Here is a 9,774-nt window from a genome sequence, read left to right on the forward strand (position 1 = left end):
TTAATACACCTTAGCTTTATTAAATCTTTAAGGATTATTAGTAAGAGGAGCAGAGCGATCCACCAGAAGCCAGCTTTAAAATTCTTAAAGTAGTCAAGCCAGTTAAAACTAGGTGGAATAGTTATCACAACACCTTTGCCCGAGCTGTCCTCCTTCGTGGCCTAATTAATTTAATCGCATAATATATAATCATAAAGTATAAGAAGGAAGTAGCTCCTCTAGTAGCTAAAGGGAAGCCAGTACCTCCACCTCCTCCAGTCATCGCAGGTGGAGCTTTAACCTCTTATAATTGGGACGTTATCATTAACTACATCGACATCCTATCACTAATTCGCGAAGCCACTAAGATACTTAAAGCTAGAGGCAAGTCGGGCCTACACGGAGCAATTTGGGAGGTTATTTCTACGCTTGATTGGCTGCTAAAGCTCTTTAAGGAAAAGAAGGCTTAAGTAGGTGAAGCAACAATGGAAGACTATCTAGATTAAGAAGTAATCGAGGATTACTACGCAATCAACCTCAATTGTGGTTGGTTAAAGCTTTAGAAGTATTTTGAGAAGCTTAATAAGACTCCTGTCTACTATGCAGCCGTCCTACTTTATCCTCTCTATAAACACTTCTGCAAATATGCATAGGCAGATTACCTAGATTGGCTAATTAAAAACGACACAGCTTTCCTTAAGCTTTGGCTTCAATATAAAGCTCAACCAGATCCTCTAATTATACTATTAAATTAGCCGTAGAAACGGGCACACGCAGCGTTAGGTAGAGACGACTATATTTACGCTAATACTCGTGGCTCTTAGGGCCTTATCAACGTCGACGAATATAAGGCTTGGAAGGCTCAAGAGCCTCTCAACGACAACTACCCGCTCGCGAACGATCCTATATTATATTGGTGGTAGGAGCGATTAACTCAGCCAAAGCTCTTAAGGATGGCTCTTAATATATTGACTATACCAGCTACAAGCGACGACTGCGAACGAGCGTTNAGTAAAGCTGGTGATCTTTTAGAGCCGCGTCGATCAAGGCTCCGCCCTGATATTATTGCTGCTCTACAGTGCAATCGCAGCTACAAAAAGATGGGCTTTAAAAGGTCTAGTAGAAGTAGTAAGTTCGCCATAATCTATATAGGAAATAGCTGANATCTAGGTGCTTTAGNAATAGAGTCCTTATTNTNAAAACCAAAGCCTCCCTNNAAACCTCCCTCGAAACCTCCCTNAAAGCCTTCCTCAACACCACGCCAAGCCTCGTGATAGCTACNACTGCGCAAATACACTANATAATTACTACAAGTTATGGCTGCGGAGGAGCTTTNGGGCGGCTTACGGCCTAAATTTTGTATACTACACCAAATTTCTATATAAAATCAATCAAGCGGGNAAGCAAGCAAGCAAGCTGACGATTTATTTCAAACAAGCCAAGCAAGCGAGCTCAAGGTGTCAAAAATTGCAAGCAAGCAAGCTGAGGCTGCCCAGCTTGGCTTGCTTGCTTATTACCAACTCTGGTAGTAGGAATGCCCAGAANACATGTGTCTATGGTATATTAAAGATAAAAAGCGAACTAGGTATTGGCCGAAGAGCGAGCTAAGTGCATAAGGATTAAGTAGCCAACAGTTAGAAAAAGTAGAGGCCTATAGGACTAGAGGGAGCTAGTGGTAGAGCCTTAGACCCTTAAAGGAATTTAAGGACAACACCTAAATTTACAAGTCGAATGGCAAGATCAACAGTTCAAAGCACTAATAGATAGTAGAGCAACGAGGAACCACATCTTACTAGCAGCAGTTAAAAGAATGGGACTATCTCATAGATAGAAGGAGCAACCCTATCTATTAGTTACGATTTCAGAAGATCCAATAACCTACAGAGGAGGGATCATTAATCTTGAAACAGGACCTATTTAGATAACCATCAAAGGAAGACGAATCGAGATGTCTTTCGATATCCTACCATTGGGACGGGACGAGGCAGTATTAGGCATGCCTTGGTTACAAAAATACAACCTAAAGATCGATTGGATTACAGGTTAGGTCGATATCAAAGATACTTAACACCGCAAGATGCGACAACAAGCCAAGTTGGTATGGTACTAAGTCGGAGCGATATACGAAGAGACTAAGCGAGGCTTAAGTCATATACTAAAAAGATACCACAAGTATAGTAAGAAACTATAGTCACCGGAAAGTGAAAAGCTGTCAGAATACGCAGTATGGGACTATAAGATAGAATTGGAACTAGAAATAAGTCTAAGGTTCTTTCCAATCTACAAGCTTACCAAAGAGGAAGGTAGAGCATTAAAAGAGTTTATCCAGGAAAACCTACGAAAAGGATACATCAGACCATCGTAGTCATCAGCAGGATATTTAGTACTATTCGTACCAAAGAAGAACGGTAAACTAAGGCTGTGTATTAACTACAGACAGTTAAACAGCATTACCAGAAAGGATAGGTATCCTTTACCCTTAATTAGCGAAATCTAAGATAGGATAGGTAATGCGCAAATCTTCACAAAGATAGATCTAAGATAGGCGTACTATTAGATCCGAATCAAGGAAGGCAATAAATAAAAGGCAGCCTTTAGATCAAAGGAAGGACTATATAAACTATTAGTTATGTAATTCAGGCTTATAAACGCATCAGTAATGTTCTAGAAGCGTATTAACAACGTATTAGGAGAATACTTGGATGAATTTATTATGGCATACCTTAATAATATTATTATCTACTTAATGACTAAGGAAGAACACGGAGAGTATATTAAGTGGGTTTTAAAGAGACTATAGGAAGAATAAATGCTAGTAGCAATTAAAAAATGCGAGTTCTTTACCAGGAAGACTGATTTCGTTAGATTTATTATTAAACTAGGCCAACTTAGCATAGATTTAAAGAAGATCGAGGCTATAGTAAATTAGTAAGAACCAGAGAACGTTACATAATTAAGATCGTTCCTAGGGTTCTGCAATTACTGTAGAAGGTTTATAGTATAATAGTTAAAGGACATTAAACCATTAACGCGATTAATGAAGAAAGAAGAACTATAGGCATGGGGAGAGGAACAAAGAGAACTCTTTAAGAAAGTTAAAGAGTTATTCACCCAAGAGCCAGTTCTTAAGATCTATTAACTAGGACTAGAGACGGTTGTAGAGACAGATACATTAGACTATGCACTAGGGGTATACTTTATGCAAAAACATTAGGATGGATGGCACCCAGTAGTATACTATAGTTGAAAGATGACACCACTAGAGTTAAACTATGACATTTACAACAAGGAGTTATTAGGTATAGTTACAGCACTAAAGAAATGGAGAGCATTCTTACAAGGCATGAAAAAACCATTTGTGGTCAAAACGGATTATAAGAACCTAACCGGATTCCTAACGACAAAGGAACTCAACTAAAGATAGGTTAGATGGGCAGAGATACTTATAGAATACTATTTTGAGATTTAGCATACCAAAGGTACAGATAATACACAAGCAGACGCTTTAAGTCGCAAGGCTAAACTATAAAACAATAAAAAGCTATTAGGGGCTTTACTACAAAAAGACACAGACGGGTTGATCAGGTACAATTATCCGAAAATTATAGTAACTTAAGAAGAACTAAATAAAGTCTACAAGACACTAGAAAGCTTTTAGGCATAAAGAATTCTAGAAGCATAACTAAAAGATCTATAAACGGATATATATGAAAATCGAGAAGCAAAGTATATCCTAAGAAGTATAGCAGAGCAGTTTATGGAAGACTTCTATAAGGGACTAACTTAAGGACACAACGGAGCCACGGGCTTAGTGTTAAGACTCTAGGAGGAGTACATTATTAATAGAATCTAGAATATCGTAAGAAAAGTAATAAAGGAGTATCCAGATTGCTAAAGAAATAAACTAGCAAGGTATAAGCTATATGGAGGGCTACAACCTATTAAAATACCAGAAAGACTATAGGAGGTTATATTATGGGACTTTATTATTAAGTTGCCAAAATTAAGAGATCCTATTACCGGACGAGATTATAACGCGATCTTAGTGATAGTGGACAAGCTTACGAAGTGGGGATACTTTATAGCATGCACAGAAGAAATCTTAGCGGAAGATGTCGCTAGAATCTACGTTAAGGAAGTATTTATAAAACATGGAGCACTAAGCAAGATTATATCGGATAGAGATTTAAGATTCGTAGCAGCATTCTAGGAGGTATTCTTGGCGGAGCAAGGAATTTAAGCAGCAACTTCCACCGCATATTATCCGCAGACAGACAGTTAAACGGAGAGACTAAATTAAACACTAGAACAGTACCTAAGACACTATATTAATTACGCACAGAATAATTGGGTATCGCTACTACCAGTTATATAGTTTATATACAATGCAACACCTTAAAAAGGAATAGGCACATCACTATTTAAGGCAAATTATGGATATAAGCTAAGAATATCATTGTCACTACGGCAAGCGAAGAAAATAAGTAGCACAGCTAAAGAAAAAATGAAGACGTTAATGAATCTTTATATAGACCTTATGGAATCAGTAAAGAAAGTACAAAAGAGAATAAAAAAGTACTATAACGCTAAGAGATCTGAGGGACCAGATCTTAAGGAGGGAGATAAAGTGTGGCTACTACACAAAAATTTTAAGAGTTGACGACTAAGTAAGAAGTTGGACTACGTCAGACTAGGACCTTTCAAAATTACGTAGAGAATTTCACCGGTCACGTTTAAGTTAAACCTACCAGCTAGAATGAAAATCTACCCTGTATAGTATATCGCAATACTAGAGCCAGTACACGGGAATGTTAAGCTACTAGTTTATAAGGTAGACACGTATAGAGGACAGGAAGAAGATAAATGGTAAGTTTTAAAGATCGTTAGTTATAAGGACATTAACGATAAAATATAGTACGAGGTTAAGTGGATAGGCTACACTAAGACTACCTAGGAGCCACTAGAAAATTTAAAGAACGCTATAAGAAAGGTACAGGAGTATTAGAAGAGATTAGGTTAGACAGCATTAATAAAGAAGGATCACTAAAGAATGAGTTACCTAAGGGGGACCTAAGAAGAGCAGTTACCGAACTACTCGGATCTGTTTCCTTCTCTGTTGGAAGAGAATCCGTTCTTTTATCGCTAAGTTCCTGCAAACCTTGTTCCACGAGTTTCCACTCCTTAGAACGCACCTTCTCACAGACCTTCTTAAGACGAATTAACCAAGCGGACGCCGCAAGACGAGACTTGAGAGCCCGTTGCTGAGCATCGGCAGCCTCCCGTTCTGCGTCACGAGAACGGCGCAGTTCCGCCAGAGTAACAGACAGTTCATTATCTAGCCGCGTAGCAGCAGATTAAACATGAGACCCTAAGACAAATCAATCAGGGAACCAGACGACTATTAAGAGTAATAGGTCGCGTACATTTAGCATTAAAGATGGAGCGAACGTCACAGGATAAACGAATATTCGCTTTAGTGCACTCCGAGCAAGAGGACGGTTATCGCGAAGATGGGTTCGCCAACGTAACGCAAACCAACCCCTCTTTCGAACAGCGAGAACACGGAGATAGTATAATCTCACTAAGAGACAATATCGCAGCGATAGTGCGAGTACGACGGACAGTCGAAGAAGAAGAAATTGCTTTAGGTATAATGAGTAACGATATTAACCAAATTGATCAGACGGACATTATACCTCTAGTAAACGACTTGGAGATGTTTCGAATCTTCGAGGACGAAGATGAAGAGGAGGGAGATGGTGTTACGGACGCTTTAAGTACGATATTACGACTACTTGGAGAGGAGTCGGAAGAAGCTAGTTGGTTAATTCGGGTACGGTCTAGGATGGAGCCGGTAGAGCTATGTGACGAGGAATGGTAACCGAGGTTACGTGGGGTGATCTATATGATCTGTAGGATCTGTATAATCTGTGACAGAGCAGATAGAGCATACGTATATTACGTATAAGAAGGATTTCATAGGAGTACGGTTATGTATTTAAGGACCCTCAGTCCCTACCTAGATAGTTCCTTCCTTGTAGTGATTCTCAGAATATAATTGGAGTTAATCTGTTGGGCAACCACTCCACCAGTTGTTATCTTGTTGACCTCTATACTTGCATCACCTACATACCTAGCTTAATAACGAGCCCACCGTAGTTCCTGCTATAAGGTTCCGTTACATAAAGCTTATCTACTTTTCTTTTTAAAAAGGAACCTAAATATATCTATAGACTATAAATAGGATAAGGATACAGAAATGGATCTAAAGGATATTACTAGAATAACGAGAATAGAATAAGACTTTAAAGATAGGATAGAACTAAAAAAAACGCGTATAATATAACCTAAAGGACCTACACGAACTGGAATCCCTAAAGGAACTACCGGAAATTATTTAATACCCTTACTACTATGCTAAAAAATATAGTAGCCGGCAAAGTAGCTATAGGACCCTTAACTATCTCTAATAGTAAAATAGCAACTAACTTGAACTCTTAAGTAGAGCTTATAGTAGTTAATACCGAAATTAAATAACTTTAAGAGCTACTTAAAACTAGGGATACCCCTATACCTAATAATAAGTTATTAGATACCTAGAGACTTGCTATAATCCTTAAGGCCTTAGCCTAACATATAGTATAAGCATTATTACAGTCTATAAAGATCGCGGACCCCCTATTACTTATAGACGGAACTAACTTTATATTTAATAATTAGAAGCTTTAATTATAAGATAAGCTTAAAGTTAATATAAACCACTTCCTTACTACTTATTACGGACCTTATATTATGGTGGTGTAGATTGGACGTCGCCTACTATCTTGGCATTTTCCTATATTTATAGAGCCTTCGGCTTCCTTCCTTCTTCCCTCTATCATATATAGCACGACCTTACCAGTTACCGGAAATACACTCTTTTCTTTCTTTTTTACTGACTGTTTTACTGCCTGATTACGACTGACTGACCGACCGACCGACCAACCGACCGACCGACCGACAGACAGACAGCACTGTGACTTTCCTATCTTAGAGAGGTCGTACCCTCCCACAATATCGGTAGTAGTACGACTACTAAGAAGAGATATAAATGGGTTAGTTAAGATAGTACGGGAGGCGCTAAAACCGATCTAGCTATAGGATAAGGGTAGCCGAGTTACGTAGCTAGTTACGTTATAAGTTCGGAACGTAAAAACGTAGAAATATAGAAATATAACGTACTAATATACTAACGTACTAATATACTTAGTACATTTCTTAGGCGTAGTATTGGGTATTTAAATGACTACAGTCCCTACCTAAATAGTTCTCTTCTTTATAGTAAATCTTAAAATATAATTAGAGTTAATCTATTAGGCAACCACTCCACCAATTATTATTATATTGTTAACTTTTTGTTTACTTATGCACCTAGCCTATTAATAAGTTTACCGTAGTTCCTACTATAAGGCTTCGTTACATTACTTAAGCTAAAATAGCCTATATTTTCGGCTATATTAATAGAGATATATAGATGTATTTACGTCCACAATATGCCTAGGACTTAGTAGACCCCTTCCTCTCTAAGAGAAAGATAATTAACTACCTATCTTTTATTTATAAAGACCCCTTTAAGGTATAAAACGCCCGCCTTAATTATAAAAGCCTAAATATAAAAACAACGGAAACCTTTTTAGCCTTTTAGATATACTTTTTTTACCTAGCTAGCTAAGCCTAAATTCCGTATAAAGACCTAATACTAGACCTCTTTAATAAGCTTACCCTAGACCTATAGCGCGTTATACTGCTAGTTTTTACTACTATATAGACGCTAAAGGTAAGCTCGGGCCCCTAGAACTTAGCAACTTCCTAAACTTAACGACCTAACCGAACCAAGCCTTACCACTTTTAAAGCCATCCATAACCACTTAAATTAATTTAATCTTCTACCCTTATGTGCTATTTAATATATCGGCCCTGGCCTTTCTACTTAACGCCTATTAAGGCTTTTATTTTAGCTCCTTTGCCCTTATTTTAGCCTTTATAACCTCTAACTCCTCTAGAGCTTACTCGATCTAATCTATATTAACAAACTTTATATTTAGATCTATAGCTATCTACCTATGAAACTTTAGGCCTTTAATGTCCTTAAGCTGTAATTGCAAGCTATATATTTAAGCGTCCTTATATATAGCCTTTATAGTAAGTCGCTTAAGTTATTAACCTACTTTTTATAAAAGCAATTAAGCCTTTTAATTAAGTATATACTCGTTACAAAGGCTTTAAACTATTTAATATATATTATAAGGCTTCTTTAGGGTAGTTGTAATATTAAACTAATTACTATTAGCTTATTTAAAGTATAAAGCCTTTATTAAAGCCGTATTTTTAACTTATAAAGATATAAAGCCCTTATACGGATTCTGTAGATAAATACTAAAGATATACCCTCTAAATTTAATTATTTTTACTATAAGACCTTTCTTTTAGGCCTTATAGTAATATTTAATAAAGCGGTACTCCCTAATTAAAGCTAGTGTATTAAGAAATATAAGCTTTATAATTTAGTCCTAATACTTTAATTTAATAAAGGAGAAATATGATAGATTTAGGGGTTACTATATTAAATAAAGTAGTAAAAAAAACAAGCTATATATTATTCTATTTATATTTTAATAAAAACTTAACTATATAATGGCTTATATAGCTATTAAGAAAAAATAGTTTAGTTTTTAATAAGAAAAGATTAATAAATCACTTAAATATAATATAATTGGCTATTTGACTATTCTTTAAGGTTATATATATCTAATATATAGGCCGTCGAAATCGGACTCTGCACCTGTACGTGGTGACGGCTACGAACCTAGTCTTTGAAGTTCAGATCCAGAGCCAACGCAGAGACGTTGCACAGCGTGCGGACAGGACCTGGTGGTGGTTGTGGGCGTTGAGGGCGGTGGTGAAAAATTTTCGGATGGTGAGATCTTGAAAACCACTACTGTTGGCTCTCTACAATACGACGACTACTACGCTGTTCTCCTATCCAGGGCACCTATACGATCTAACATGGATGTACAGTTTTCGATAACATCCCCCGACCCCCAGTAGAAGGCATCGACGACCTCACATCGACGAACAAACAAGCGCGAACGAACGAACGAGCAAATATACGGCCCCTCCCAACCCCCAGGGCAATCGCCCGCGGAGCATGCGGTCACTCGCCATACTGCCGTAATACTACTGAAACCGATAGCCGGATAACCCCGTACGGTTTTCCTTGTCTCCTCTCGACGGAGTGGTGCCCTTAGAGAGGGCCTAGTGACTGGGGCCTAGGCACAAAAGATACCCAGATACACACATCCCGCTTTCGTCTTTTGGTATTAGGATGGTAGAACGGATGAATCCCCCTTACGCCTTCGATAGGCCTTAGGGGGGGGGGGAGGCATGGCGTATATGGCAATGGTTAACAGGAGATAGTATACAGGGGGTAGTCAAGATATGGGACACAACTATAAGCATACAGCAGTCGATCGGCAAGGCCTAGCTAGGACGTAGTGAACCCTAGCTTTGGATAAGCTAGAGAAGGAAGCAGTGGTTCCCAAGGAGTTTAAAACATCCAAGGAGGAGGACGAGCAGTAGGCCCGCAGGGCCGCTGTTACGTGCAGGCATGGCAATTCGGGGTTTTTCATCCTACTGAGGTGGCTCATAGGGTTTTTCCTCCCCCCCAATAGCAAGGGGTTTTTCCCGTCAATATTACTTTCCCCTTGTGTACGGAGTAGTCTGCGTGGGCCTAGATAGGATCCGTATCAGACGTTA

The sequence above is a fragment of the Cenococcum geophilum genome (assembly GCF_001692895.1).
Source record: "Cenococcum geophilum 1.58 unplaced genomic scaffold K441scaffold_77, whole genome shotgun sequence".
In the NCBI taxonomy this organism is placed as follows: Eukaryota; Fungi; Ascomycota; class Dothideomycetes; order Gloniales; family Gloniaceae; genus Cenococcum; species Cenococcum geophilum.